The sequence below is a fragment of the Ursus maritimus genome, unplaced genomic scaffold, assembly GCF_017311325.1.
Source record: "Ursus maritimus isolate PB19 unplaced genomic scaffold, ASM1731132v1 scaffold_29, whole genome shotgun sequence".
NCBI lineage: Eukaryota > Metazoa > Chordata > Mammalia > Carnivora > Ursidae > Ursus > Ursus maritimus.
The window spans coordinates 27,980,701-27,996,470 of record NW_024425452.1 but is presented as its reverse complement, the minus strand read 5'-3'; the positions used below and the strand labels follow the sequence as shown (position 1 = coordinate 27,996,470).

Sequence of the window (15,770 nt, the reverse complement as noted above, 5' to 3'; positions counted from 1 at the left end):
GACTTAACAACAAAACCTGGGTGGCAATGGAGAAAAAGTAAACTAGGTATGAATCTTTGAGGCTAAAGGTAAGGAAAAGGGCAGAGACATCTGGGAAGGGGCAGAAAACAAGAAAAAAATAAAGTGATTTTAGGAAAAGTAATTTTCTTACACACCACTCTGACAGAAGAGACAGCTTGATGCATTTAAGAGTCTGGAAGTAGCCACAAAGGACCCTTGGAAAGTCCCAGAAGTGGTTATCACGGTGGATCACGGTGGGAGCTTACAAAACACTGGTGAGGAGAGCAGTAGGGGACTATGGCTCCCCCAGGACATGAGAGAAAGGGCTTTCTGTCTGGCATGCGGATTTGAGAACTGCTGTTTGAAAGGACTAGCTCTAAACACTGTTTGTCCCCTGTCTTGATAAGAATTGTCTCCAGCATGCCCCCTAGAGAGAACTAAAGCCAGCACATTGGTGAATTTTACACAGCTGGAAAGGAGCAAGGGCTGAAATACTGCACGTCAAAGTTTCGTGTAGGTGAGAATGGACTTTCAAACGTAGAAAGGATTCTCAATGACTATTTTTCTTATTGAAAATATGATATGTAAGTTACATGATATTCACTTGCTCAAAATGCATTCATGGTAAGAAAAACTACCAAACCCATGTTGTAACTTTTCCAATGCATTCTAGAAAAAGCCTTATTTGAAATGATCCATGCAGAGAAATTACCTGGGGGATTTACCTTTTTAAGTGCAGTGGTTTAGTTAGGAATTAAGCTAAATATTTAATATAAAATTAAAAATAGCTCAGAAAATATTACAGATAAATGTTGGTGAATTTTTGTTCTTTAAATCCTTTATTCAATTCCTTTATATCCATTTGAATAAAGAGTTATATTTGTGTCACTCTTACTTAGATATATTCTGGAAATAACTTTTAGAAGTTTCTCCAATCTTCATTTTCTTCATTTTAGAAATTCTGCCAGTAAACATTAGAGAACAAATCAAACGAGAAAGTTACCTGAGCAAGTTCTGTATTTGTAAGAACATGCCACTTAATTTTCATTAAATATTTATTATCATAGCAATATGATGGTATAACATGTTTGATGATAGAATCTAAGTATTTTTGTTATAACCTAATTCATGGTTAGAAATATATCTATGTCCTCTATTAGTGATCAGATAATTCAAAACCTGATGCAGAAGTGAGAAATTCTGAGGAACAGTGATCGAACAGTTGATTAAATAACTATTTAAAGAATAACCCAATTGAAGGGACAATTCATCCTCAAGGATTATGTTCCTGACACACCACCACCAGCAGAATATAACATTGGTCCAACTTACGACCAAAGAGTTGTAAGGAAGTACTGGGTGTAGGGACACTGCCTGCAGACATTCTGACTGCCCCACCTGATGGTGAAATCTCAAGCCTCATTAGAAAAGAGTGTAACTACCAGAAGTGACCAGGCACAGCTCAGAGCTAAGCTTCAAACCACTCATTATTTGGAGTAATGATATAATAGCATGGTAGAACTCAACAAGTTGATAATGCAGCCCATGACTTTGATTATAAGATTGAAGAATACAGCGAATAAGGAGAAAATGATACAATGAGTTAAATACTATGAAATAAATCTCTTAAAACTCATGCCATATGCTATGACTCATACTGGGAGGGAGAAAGTAGAAAGCTTTAAAAACATGGCGATTTTAGTAAGTCTCAGTCATATTCCTGAACCTTAGGTGTTAATCTATTTCATACTCAAAATTGTTCTCATTCTACAATTACGTTAAACACAGCAACTATTTCCACCTCCAATTCTTCATCCTCCAAATCTTGTGCAACTGCAGCTCTTCACCATTCAGGTAAGGAAAAGTTAACCAATTGTCCTGAAGGAAAATGGACCCTGCATCGGAAAGGGGTGCCCAGCATTATGAAGAGGAAGTCATGAAACTTTGCCACAAGGCCATCCGGAGTGACAGCAGAATCCACCCAGTCAGCTGTCTCTCAGTATCACATAGCCTGCATTTAGAAAATACCCTCTCTCACTTTTATTTTGGGAAATTCCCTCTGGCCATTTCATCCCTCCTTCTGTCTTTACAATTTCAGAGGAAGTAACTCCAGCACGTTCTGTAACCATTCCCACCTTTATTTTTGTCTGGCAGACTTCTAATCCCAGGAGTCTGTTAAAAATAAATCAAAGAATATGGAAAAAACAGAATGGATATGTATCATTAATGGAAAGAGTCCTTAAATATCACATGAAACTATGTGACACCTTTCAAAGTGTTGAAAAAGTTGCTAAAACCCCAAGCACTAGAAAGAATATTCTAATTTTGTTCTATGATATTACCCCCTACTTAAATTGATTTAGTCAGTTACTGTGTACTGGTCAGACACAAGGCTGAGTGTAGCAAGATGTGGCAGATATAAAGATGAAGTCTGTACAAAACTTACTGTGAGTTGATAGGACATATACATTATTAATTGTAATTCGAAGGAGAAAATAAGTTCCAAAATCCACAGGACACAGAGGGCATTATGCTGGGTACCTGTGGGAGGGGGTACCGGGGTACAAAAGAGATATAAGATATAGTACTAAGCCCTCTAAGACACCACAATCTAATCAAGGATATGAAATCTTTTAAGGGACCCTATAATTTTTCTAAATGGTTAAACAAAAGCTATATGGTTATAATGCTTCCCTCTTCCCAGCTCAACCTTGCCCTACTCCTCACCAACTAAATCCATTCTGGAGCCTCCTTTCTATGGCCAACAAATGGCCTCTCTCCTGACATTCTGCACTTAACATACTCAGGCTTCCCCTAAACCTATGAACTAGAAGCTAAATTATTCCCCAAGCCCTTCAGAGCCAGGAGTGAGGTAGACATTGTCCTTGATCGGAATGTCATTTACAAACTGTACAAGGCAGGTTTTAATGCCTTCCCCACCACTTAAACTGAAATACATTGAAACTCTTTTGAGTTAGTGGTGGGGACTAGAGATTAGATGTCCTGAAACTCAAAGGTGGGGTTGACACTGGGTATTATGTGCAGAACAATAGTAAGGTGAGAAAAATCAGAGAGAAAGTACAGACAGAACACAGAAAAATGTGAGGAATCTTTAATATATCCTTTGAAAGATGGACACAAAGCAGCTCAACTCCTGAGAACCCATTTGTACCCCCCAATGGCTCTATTTTGTTTCCAGTGTCTTGATATTAAACTGCCATATATCAAATTAAACTTTGTTAATTTTCTCAGAAGAGACACAAGAGAATATAGACCATTAACTCACCACATTCAGAAAAATCCTGTTTATTTTGAGCTTCACTAGTCACTGCCTATTCCCAACACTGACTTCTTCTAGAATCCTGATCATTCCAACTAATCCACAGAGACTTTGACATATCACCTTGACCTTACTTCAAATACTGCCACAATGGTAGGTAACTTGAGTATCATGTTGATACCTGTGATGGTAAATTTTATGTGTCAACTTTACTGGGCTAAGGGATGTCCAGATAGCTAGTAAAACATTATTTCTGGGTATGTCTATGAGGGTGTTTCCAGAAGAGAGTAGCATTTGAATCAGTAGACTGAGTAAAGAAGGTCCATTCTCACCAATATTGTGGGCATCATCCAATCCTTTGAGGGCAGTGCAGAAAGGGCAAGCATGCACGCACTCTGTCTGTCTTGAACAGGACATCCATCTTCTCCTCTTTCAGACATCGGAGCTCCTGATTCTCAGACCTTTGGAATCTTGGAATTACGCTAGCAGCCCTACCTCCCCCCGCTCTCATATTCCCCTCCCATTCTTAAGTCTCTGGACTCAGACTAAATTATACCATAAGCTTTCCTGTTTATCTAGCTTGCAGACAAGATATTGTGAGACTTCTCTGCCTTCATAATTGTGTGAGTCAATTTCCATAATAAATCTCTTCTTATCTTTGTTCTGTCTCTCTGGAAAACCCTGATTAATCTATTAACTCATGATACAATATAAAGGCTTAATTATTTGCTCCCCTTCATTCCCATCCATATCATGGCCACATCCCATCATGGCCATCACTGGAAATTGCTTTAATTTGATCCTTGACCTCTCTGAACCATACTTTCCGGGACCTACTCCCTTAATGATAAATTTAGTAAACACATTTCAGCTCATATGTTACTTGACCTTGCTATGACATTGGGCCATCATTAGCCACTCTACTTCCTTAATATACTTTTGTCTCTAGGTTTTCTGACACTGTAGCTTCTTGATCTTCCACCTCGTCCTTTGGCTGATTTTTCTAGTCAACTTATGGCTTCCTCTTTCTGTTCTACCCCTATATGTGATTGTTCCTCCGGGTTCTTTCTTCTGTGCCTGGAAAGTGTAGGTAGAGGGAGGTTAAAAACAGGCTACCTCACCCAATTCAACTACTATCTTTATGATAATGACTCCCCAAGTTCGTAGCCCAAATCCAAATGTTTACCAGATATTTCTGCTCTGTGTCCGTAGGTAGCTCATATTCTATACATCCAAAGCCAAATTCATCTTACTCCCAAATCTGTTTTCTCCCTTTCACTTACTCAAGTCAGAAGCGTGGCAACCTTCTTAAATCTTCCCTCTCCCTTGCCTGTCACTTCCAGCCCATCACTAACTCCTCATCTTTCTAACTCCTGAGTGTCTCTGACTGAAACTCTTCATGCTTCCCAGTCTCTGTGCCACCACTGAAGTTCACAGGAAGCCAAATATTATATCCAGTAGAATATATTTAACAGGAAAAAGTCTGAAGTTGATCCAACGTCCTTTATTTTTATTTAAACAAATACATGAAGTAATACTAAAATAGTAAGATTATATATTTAGATTTAAAATGTTTGCTTCTAAGGATATGAAAAAAATAATTGATATTTGGATTTAAAGATAACTATATTCTATTTGTGTGAACCATCTTCTATAAGAAGATAGTCAAGCACATTCTTTTTTTTAAGTAGACTCCACATCCAACATGGGGCTTGAACTCCTGACCCTGATATCCAGTCATACGCTCTACCAACTGAGCCAGCCAGGCACCCCAAGCACATTCTTAAATAGCACATTCTTAAATAGAGGCATAAGCTATCCTTCCATCACACACATGCTATTGAACAAAGCTATGATACAGCCCTAAAATGATAGACTGCTTTGGCAAAAGAGTGACGCTGTAATTCAAAAGCACTCAAGCCCTCTAAAACATTGTTATCACACTATTTCCTTAAAGAAATAATGCCAGGAGGGACAGGAGGCTCCAGCTCCTCAGATTGCAGGGCCCTAAGCAAATACGAACCCAAAACCACATGTGGTCAGGACTAACAGGAAATTTCTTCCCTATTTTCCATTTTAACTTCTAGGCATAATATAAAAAATAATTCTAAGTATTTCTAAAATATCAATCATACTGGAAACCCAGAAGAATAAGCATATGAAAGAAAATAAATTATTTGTAAAAAAAATCTTTTGAACTGTTTTACAGAACAACTGAGATAACAGGACTTTTTCTTCATAGACTAGTCATGGCAATGAAGATTCAGTGTTGAATATATGTCATCACTGTCATATTTGATTCTTACAGTTAACTCTAAGAAGGAAACTAGGCTTGCTACTCCAACATTAAATGAGAAAACTGGGGCATGTGGAGTATTCTGCCTTTAGAATTACTAGGTAGGTTGATATGCCCTTGTCCCATAGCTAGATAACTACTAGAAAACTACTAACTCCATCCTCCAGTATCAATTGAGTCCAATACGCTCTGCACTGCCATTTGCTGCAGTTTTATGCATATGACTAATTATGCCAGTATGAGTTCCAACAATTCCACCTGTCCTGTGAAGCAGTTTCTTCTTCCGGAAGGCCTTGGGGAAGCACATACACAGCTCCAATAATACCTGCAAACTGCTTAACCATTGATTAGTGACAGCAAAGTGCACAGTTGCAGAGAACATATTGGTTTTACTATGAAGGCACCTGGGATTTAACAATAAATGCCAGGTGTAATTTGGATCTGGAAACGATAAAGTGTGTGACTACTCTAAGATATGATCTGACAGCTCAGCTCTGTCTATCAACCTGTAGGATGCCTTCTAATGACCCCCCAAGGGCTAATTTATATTACCTGGCCCAAAGCCAAGTAATTTGCCTTTCAAGTATCTCCTCAATGAAAAGCAATGACTTTAGCAAATAATTCAAACTGTTGCTTCTTTTATTATACAGATCACTTTTACTCTGTGTATGACTTAAGTAGTTCTTTTGTTCTAGACTTCTATAATCTTGACTTGATAACACCCATACAAAAACAGAGTCCCACTCAGTCAAATAAAATGAATGCTGTGAGGACACTACGAAGCCTGCCTGTGTACAGGTGCCTAGAGCTCTCAATTTCCCTCTTATTTTTGGATAGGAATATTGATTTCAGAAACAACATCTAATTTATTTCAGTGTGTCCATGGCTTAGGCCTGCCATCATATCACATTAAGTGATATGCCTTCCTCAAAAAACCACCTTGTCAAATGTATCTCAAAAATGTCTGACATATGACACTGGCAAATTCTAAGTGTTACATGACATTCTATGTCTGAGTAATAGGACATAATTCACAATATGTCTCTTACTCAATTTCAAGTCAGTTCTGTTGAATGACAGGGAAAAGAGTATGTGTTTTAGTCACTATTTTTTTTTTCCTTAGAACTCTCAGAGCCAACAATGGCAAGTGTCACTAAGCACCAATGTTTAGTAATGAGCACATAAGAGTTGATCAGTTTTAATGCTCTGCTCAGTAAAACCCGGCAAGTCACTAAAATGTTCATTTAACATATGTCCACCCCAAAAACCATTCACTTCAAACATTTTACCTCTCTTTATTTGATTTAGCTTGAAAGCAAAATTGGCACAGTGTTATTCACCAACGGAGATTTTAACTTCTAAAAGAGTTGTTAGAGTACATATATGCATATGAATTCTTTGCCATTATTTCAAAAAAGGAAAAGTGAAGATTAAAAGAGAAATTGGCACACATCTTCCAAGTATTTAGAATGAGCCTGAAAATTACATTCTTGAAAGGCTTTTTCAATTTAGGTAAAAACAATGAAATAAGCATTTACAAAGAAAATAGAGAACACAAAGGACCATTAGCAAAAGCAGCACGAGCTTTGAGGGAATAAATCAGAGCAAGCTGATAGTTTTTCAGTGAAGTTATAACATTGATGAATAAAGAAACAAAGAAGTACTCAAGTGTTCTAATCACATAACTAATGGAATAATAATAAGCAATCCAGTGTTTTGACCAACAGGTAGCTACTTTGGTCAATGCAACCCTTCTGAAGTTTTGGCAAAGAAACACCAATGCTAGCAAGTTCCTAATTCAGTTAAACATTGCTCTCTCTGGTCTGGAAGTGACAGCATACCGCATACTGAGATTTTTCTAATTCAGGTAACTTAGGAAACCTATCTAATAGTCCTAAAAGCAGAATATATCAACGCATCCATTTAGTTTTAAGATACTTACATCGTTTAACAACAACAAAAACAACAATAAAAAATAGCTTAGAAAATATAAATTACCTTTGGAAGACAGGTTTAGAGTGAGAAAAAAGTATTTTCTACAATAATGTGAATGAGAAAGTCTAGAAAGTATTAGCACTACAGTTTTGGGAAATAGCAATCAACAATTTATTTATGGTAAATAAAATTCATGAAAATAAATCACTTCAGAAAAAGCATTTGGCAAATGGTGAAAAACTGAAAACTTTTCCTCTAAGATCAGGAAAATAAGGATGCCCACTCTCACCACTTTTATTCAACATAGTATTGGAAATCCTAGCCAGAGTAATTAGACAAGGAAAAGAAATAAAAGGCATGCAAATGGGAAAGGAAGAAGTGAAACTATCACTATTTGCAGATAACATGGTATCTGCAAGATACAAAATCAATATACAAAAATCTGTTGCTATTCTGTACACTGATAATGAACAACCAGAAAGACAAATTTTTAAAAACAATCCCATTTAAAATTGCATCAAAAAGAATAAAATATGAAAGAATAAATTTGACCACAGGAGGTAAAAGACCTGCGCACTAAAAACTATAAGACACTGATGAAAGAAATTGAAGAGAACACAAATAAACGGAAAGATATTCCATGCTCAAGGATTGGAAGAATTAATGTATTTTTTAAATATTTTATTTATGTGAGAGAGAGAGAAAGTGAAAGACAGAGCATGAGTGAAGGGGGAGGGACAGTGGGACAGAGAGAAGCAGACTCCCCACTGAGCAGGGAGCCCCATGCGGGGCTGGATCCCAGAACCCCAGGATCATGACATAAGCTTAAAGCAGATGCTTAACTGACTGAGCCATTCAGGCTCCCATGGAAGAATTAATATTGTTAAAATGTACATACTACCCAAACAATCTATAGATTCAATGCAATCCCTACCAAAATTCCAAGGGCATTTTTCACAGGACTAGAAAAAAATCCTAAAATTTGTATGGAACCACAAAAGACCGCTAATAGCCAAGCAATTTTAAGAGAGAAGAACAAAATGTAGGCATCGTGCTCCTTGCTTTCAAACTATATTACATAGCTATAGTAATCAAAATAGTATGGTGCTGAGATAAAGCTAGATAGACACAAAGATCAAAGGAATAGAATACAGAGCCCAGAAATAAACCCAAATATATATCATCAATTAATTTATGAAAAAGGAGCCAAGAATATATTATGGGGAACAGACAGTCTCTTTAATGAATGGTGTTGGGAAAACTGGGCAGCCATGTGAAAAAGAATAAAACCAGACCACTATCTTATACCATACCCAAAAATTAACTCTGAATGTACTAAACACTTAAATATAAGACCTGAAACAATAAAATTCCTAGAAGAAAACAACAGTGATAAACTCCTGTGACATCAGTCTTGGCAATGATTTTTTTGGATTTGACACCAAATTACAACAAAAGCAAAAATCAATAAGTGGGACTACATCAAACTAAAAAGCTTCTGCACAGCAAAGGAAACAATCAACTAAATGAAAAGGCAACCTACAGGATGAAAGGAAATATTTGCAAATCATATATCTGATAAGGGGTTAATATTCAAAATATATAAAGAACTCATAAAACTCAATGATAAACAATTTGATTTAAAAATAGGCAGAGGGCATCAACATGGATGGAACAGGAGGGGATTATGCTAAGTGAAATAAGTCAAGCAGAGAAAGACAATTAACATATGGTTTCACTCATATGTGGAACATAAGAAATAGCAGGGAGGATCATAGGGGAAGGGAGGGAAAACAGAATGGGAAGAAATCAGAGAGGCAGACATAGCATAAGAGACTCTGGACTCTAGGAACCAAACTGAGGGTTACAGAAAGGAAGGGTTGAGGTAACCACGGGTTGAGTATCAAGGAGGACACATGTGGTGATGAGCACTGGGAGTTATACTCAACTGATGAATCATTGAACACTACATCAAAAACTAATGATGTCATATGTGCCGGTCAACTGAACATTAAAATCAATCAATCAATCAATCAATATAAATAGGCAGAGGGTATGAATAGACATTTTTCTGAAGAAGACATACAGATGGCCAACAGGTACATGAAAAGGTGCTCAACATCATTAGTCATCAGAGAAATGCAAATCAAAACAATGAGATACCACCTTATACCTATTAGATTGGCTATTATCAAAAAGACAGGAAATAACAAGTTTTGGCAGGGATATAGAGAAAACGATACTCTCACACACTGTTGGTAGGAATGTAAGTTGCTGTAGCCACTATAGAAAAGAGTGTGAAGGGTCCTCAAAAAACTAAAAATACAAATATCATATAATCCAGCAATTCCACTTCAAGGTATTTATTCAAAGAAAATGAAAGCACTAACTCAAAAAGATATATGCACATCCATGTTCATTGCAGTATTATTTACAATAGCTAAGATATGAAAGCAACCTAAGTGTCCATGGATGGACAAATGGATAAAGAAGATGTTGCATATATACACAATGGAATATTTTATAGACTTAAAAAAGAGGGAATTTTGTCATATCCCCCTACACACATGATGAGGTCATGTGAGCACACACATGATGAGGTCATGTGAGCACACAGCAAGATGGGTGGTAGCCACCCACCAGGCAAGAAAAGAAGGCTCACAATGAAACTCCTTGCCAGCACCTCAATCTTGGATTTCACAGCCTCCAGAACTATGAGAAACAAAATTCTGTTGCTTAAGCCACTCAGTCTATGGCATTTATTATGGCAGCCTGAGCTGACTAAAACAGGAGAGGTCAAAAATCAAACTCAGATTTTCAATCTAGATTCATGGGGAAAACGACAATGACTCTGATTAACAGGAAGGTAAGGAAAGGATTTAGTCTGGGGAGAGACCAATCTAACTCCACATAATTTAGGTCAATTTAGCTGTTCCTATCATACGCAAATCAAATGGGGCTACGTGTCTTATATATATTAAAAAGAAATATAATTGAGTATAAAATGATAATGCATGGGTATGTCTCTCTGGGATGATCACACAATGATTTTACATTAGAAACAATAGGATTAGCAAAGCTATAAGAATGTAAAAAAAAATATTTGAAACTCTCTGCTACTGGTTTATATTTGAGTATGTGTTTCTATTTATTCTTCTCTAATGATGTTGGTAATAAGCTTTTCAAACAATCTTACTGCCAGGATTTGAAGTATTATATTCAAATTGCTTTGACTTTTATTATGTTTTTATTATGATATGCCAGTTGGCACATAATGAGAGGAAAACTGCTTAATATCCATTTAGACCAAAAAGGTTTTTCCATTACCTAACTAAAAATGGTAAAACAATCATAGGAAGGTTGTTTTTTTTTTTTTTCAAGTAATCAGCCAGGTATTTTTCTGATATCACACCAAATCTGCAGGACTGATTTTTTTTTCTCTCTCTTACTGGATTTGTGTTGTTAAGATGGTTCTCAAATGATTGATGGAAGTCTACCCAATCATGGTCCATGTCAAAGTGGGTCTCCTAGGATCAACTCAACCACACCTATGCATGAGCTGTAGTAATTAAGAATTAGGTATTTGGAATAAATATTTTTCTCTTGTTGACTTTCACTGATGTTTTATCAAAACCAACACTACCTTTTTTCCATTTAGTCTAATAAGGATATTTGTAGAGATACGTTGAAACAAATGTGGGTAAAATTTTGCTCCTCCAAAAAAAGCTCAAAAAACAAAAATTAGTGTCATTGCAATCAGCAACAGTCTTTTTTTTTTTTTTTTAGTTAAAAGAAAAAGAAAAAAAGGCCAAGCTTACTAGTAGAGATTTCATGATATATTCAGTGGAATATGATTCAGCATACCCTTGAAGACAAGAAAACTGGTTTTCATTTCTGTTTCTTAGGGAATTTACAAAAAATAGATAGTCCATAAATATTGGGTAAGGAAAGGAAAGGAAAAAAAGTCATGGGGAAGAGAGGGAGAAAGAGTGGGGAAGGAGAAGGAGAGCGAGAAAGATAGAAACCACATTAAAGGCTTCAAATCCATGATTAGTTCAGTGCCTTAGCTTCTCCAGAAAGCAGAACACTGAGTCAAGGACTCAGCGCATCTAGTTTATTTGGGAGGGGCAAGGACACCCACAGCGGACGGAGGGGTGGTACAGAAAGGGGAGGAAAAGCAAACAATTAAGGATGTCTTATTAGGGCAGCAAGCACTGTGGGCAATTGAAGAGGACGAAAGGGAAGCTCTTGGAAACAGTGCAAAATACACGCCTCCCAGCCAAGGCACAAGATAGCTGGAGTGAATTTACCCCCACAGTCTTCAGTAACTGGTTAGGGGCTACCCCTGTTACTTCTCAGGCACATCTGGCCTGCTGTGCAAAGGTCTTGGATGCTGGAAGTCAGGCTGGCACGAGCGGAAATGGTAAAGGGATCCCAGGGATATGAATGAAGAACTGACAGCATCTGCTACATTCAGCAACCAAAGAGAAATTTCCATTAAGTTACGTCCAAAAAGAAAAGAAAGAAGCTAGGTTGGAATATATAAATGTGGCATATTCTGATGCATCAATTAACAGATTTTAGGGTTTTATATTAGAAGGCTCTATTTTACAATGGTAGAAATCAGTCTAAGGCAAATTTAAGGGGAGCCAGCATGATAACAAATCAAACCAAGCCAACAAACAAAAAACTACACCTTATTCTCACCAGTATCAAACTTCCTTTGAGACAGTCAATTGCCTGACTCAATTATCCTGAAGGAAATGAGTATGTAAAACAGAAAGTTTAGTTATATGTCCCAGAAAAGGTCTGGAAAGGCAAAGATTCTGATTACCTGTAAGTCCTTAGCTAGGAATTGGTAAGTAAAACAAAAGCAACCTTCCGCAGCATCCTCTTTCGAGGAATGGCTAATCGAGGTGTTGTAAAGAAATCTACGAAAGTATTCTCCTCGCACTTAAGTAAAAATACCTTCTTATTAACTCTTTATACAAGCCACATGAGTATGCTGTTGTTGTTAAAGCTGTATTTTCTGCTACCTTGAAAGCATTGTATTAAATGTCACTTAAACTCAAAACAATTACATATGTATGTAGGTACACTTTTTTCGTTTCTGACTATTTGCAATCATTTCTAATTCCAGTTAATAAAATTACCTTCAGGCGAAGTTTAATTTATGATTCACTAAGCACTCAGTAAATGCCTTTATGAGCAAAGCACAGGACTAAGCTTTGTGACACAAAAAAGAAATCACAGTGATTGTTCTCAAGAAATTTATGACGTAGAAAGGAGATATGATGGGTGTGTAGAAAAATTAAGATTGCTAAGTGCCATCACAGAAAATAAGCTGTGGAAAGTAAGAGGGGATAGTTAATTTTGTGTGAGGGAAGCTAAGACCTCATGGGTCAGGTGGCATTTGAACAAAGCCTTAAACCACTTCTAGGATTTGGAAGTGTGGAGGGGATAATAGCATTCCATGGGTACAGAACAGCACAAAACATGGTGGCAAAATAACTTGAATGATTTACAGGTATGAATGTAGAGTTCAATGTGATAGAACATGGAATGTATACAAGGGAAAGGAAATTAGAGTCAGAAACAGATTTGTAAAAAGTAGTGAAAGTCCCAGAGCTGCACTATTAGGGTAGCCATTAGCCACTTGTGACTTTGAGCCCTTGAAATGTAGCCAGAAACATATTTCAAAGACTTCAAAGAACATAAAATAATGGGGGTGCCTGGGTGGCACAGTCGTTAAGCGTCTGCCTTCGGCTCAGGGCGTGATCCTGGCGTTCTGGGATCGAGCCCCACATCAGGCTCCTCCGCTATGAGCCTGCTTCTTCCTCTCCCACTCCCCCTGCTTGTGTTCCCTCTCTCGCTGGCTGTCAAATAAATAAATAAAATCTTAAAAAAAAAAAGAACATAAAATATTAATAATTTTCACATTGATATTGGAATAATATTTTAATATAGTGGATTAAAATATATTTCTTTTCACTTTTTTAATGAGGCTATGACAACATTTTAAATTACACATGTGGTGCAAATTGTCTTCTATTCTAGAACAATAGCTAGAATGTTTATGCTTTTTCTATAAGAAGTTGGGGGCCTTAGGGTAAAGAGTGAATGACTGAATGACACAATTAGATATCTGCCTTAAGATGATTAATCTTGATTTAAAGCTGAGAGAGTAGAGCAGAAAGAAGACAGAAAAATAAACAAGATGCAATGAGGTCAGTGGCAGTGGGTGTGCAGAAAAGGAGATAGATGTGGGGCACCTGGGTGGCTCAGTGGGTTAAGCATCTGCCTTCGGCTCAGGTCATGATCCCAGGTTCCTGGGATAGACCCCTGCTTCAGGCTCCTTACTCAGCGGGAAGCCTGCTTCTCCCTCTCCCGCTCCCCCTGTTTGTGCACTCTCTCTCTCTCTCTCTACCTCAAATAAATAAATAAAATCTTAAAAATAAAAAGGAGATAGATGCAAGTGATATTGGGGAGGTAGAATTGGCAGTCTTTGGCAGGAAATCAGAAGTCACATATAGGAAAGCACAGAAGTCAAGTACAATGCCAAGTTAGTGGAAGAAGTGATTAGAATAAAGGCAATGATGTTAACAAAAACAGCCAGAGGGAATTGGTTAAAAGAAAAAAAAGGTAGGTTCAGCTTGAGACACAATGAGTTTTAGGTCCATAGGTCATATAAGTGGAGGAGCCGAGCACACAGTTTAAAACGCGTGAGAACAGATGCTCCTACAATTTGAGAGATTTTCGAAGACCGTAAAGAGAAAAACAAAACAAAAACAAAATGCTAACAGATTTTCTTAAATAGCAGTTTTTACTCAAGAAACAAAGCCCTCTTATTCCTCTTAGATCAGGCATACAGTCCACAGCTTCATGTGTTATCAAAAACACTGTAACAAATTGTCAAATATCATCAGACAATGGTGTCTTTAAAAGCAAGTTCAAACTATGGAACAGCAGAAAACAAGGGAAAACTCCATTTAGCTCTTATTTATTGAGCTCCACTAAGAGTCGGGCAGAGCAGAGCATGCTGGAGAGGTGGAAAGGAATGCGGCATCACTCTATCCTGAGAGCATTCATAATCCCACAGTTTTTTCTCAGGTAAAGTGAAAATGTTAGGGAATGATGAAACTGGTACAAAAATCTGTCAAATGTTTAAGCTGTAAAGATTATATCTGATAGAAACAAAACCTGAGGCAGAATGGGGCTGTTTCAAGAATGGTACTGTTTTCTTTCATTTTGTGACTGGTTTTAGTACAATACTAGCCTTAACACTTTTTAGCATTCTGTATCTTTAAGCTTATTTTTTTTTTTATGTTGATATTCAGGAATCGTTTCTTTCCAGTGGAGACCAAGTCTGTTTTGTGTTCTATGTGAAGTCATGTCTCTAATTTAAAAATAATCATTTCCGTGATCAATGATACCCATAAAACCCTCCTTACAGCAAAGAAGACTACATTCTTGCAAACCAGAAGAAAAAAAAAAAAAAAAACACATCCATTTACTAGTGAGGCAAATGACAATACCACATCCAATTCTCAAAGCATTAAGTGGAATCGTATCACAGTCCAGATGCAATTGTACGAGGCTTGGTTGGTAGGGCTCTAATAACTATTCACAGAACAGTTCGATGTTTGGGGGCAGGGGGAACAAGGACATTGAAGCCTTGAAGAATCATTATCTTCTCATGAAAGTATGATCTCTGAGTGAAAGGAATAAAGAACATAAACATTTTTCCAACAGAGAGATGGCAGAGAATTGCCACGGTTTAAGAAACCGAATAGCTATAAACAGAAACTATTATCGTGTCTGACAGAGTGTGTAAGTACTGCACGATATTAGGGCTGAGTTCTGTGATTTCCACTGACTGAGGATGAATCACAGTTTTTCCAGATCTATACTGGTGGTTCTGGTGGGACACAATGTAAAAGTCCTTAAGAAAAGAAGACACGAGTCTAAACAAAGGCCAGGTGTGGCAATTTCTTACTACTGATAAATTATATACTCACTTTGACTCACTTCCCTTCCAAAAACAGAATAGAAAAGATAGACGCAGATCTAAGATCATGCTTTGTCAGAATCCTGATGATAGGTTCTAGGGTATAGAACTGAGGGCAAGTCTTTATGCTGGTAACTAACCCTAAAAGAAGAAAATATGATTGAATTATCGTTCTAATAACATAAGAATAAATGATGATACAGTGACAGATCAGACAAAGGAGTTCTTTCTTAGAGGAAAAATATTACTGC

General features: G+C 37.1%; 1 pseudogene; it reads left to right on the top strand.

Annotated features, from left to right (window-relative positions):
• Positions 1–15,770, top strand: part of LOC103657490 — a 64,890-nt pseudogene that overhangs the window by 33,512 nt on the left and 15,608 nt on the right.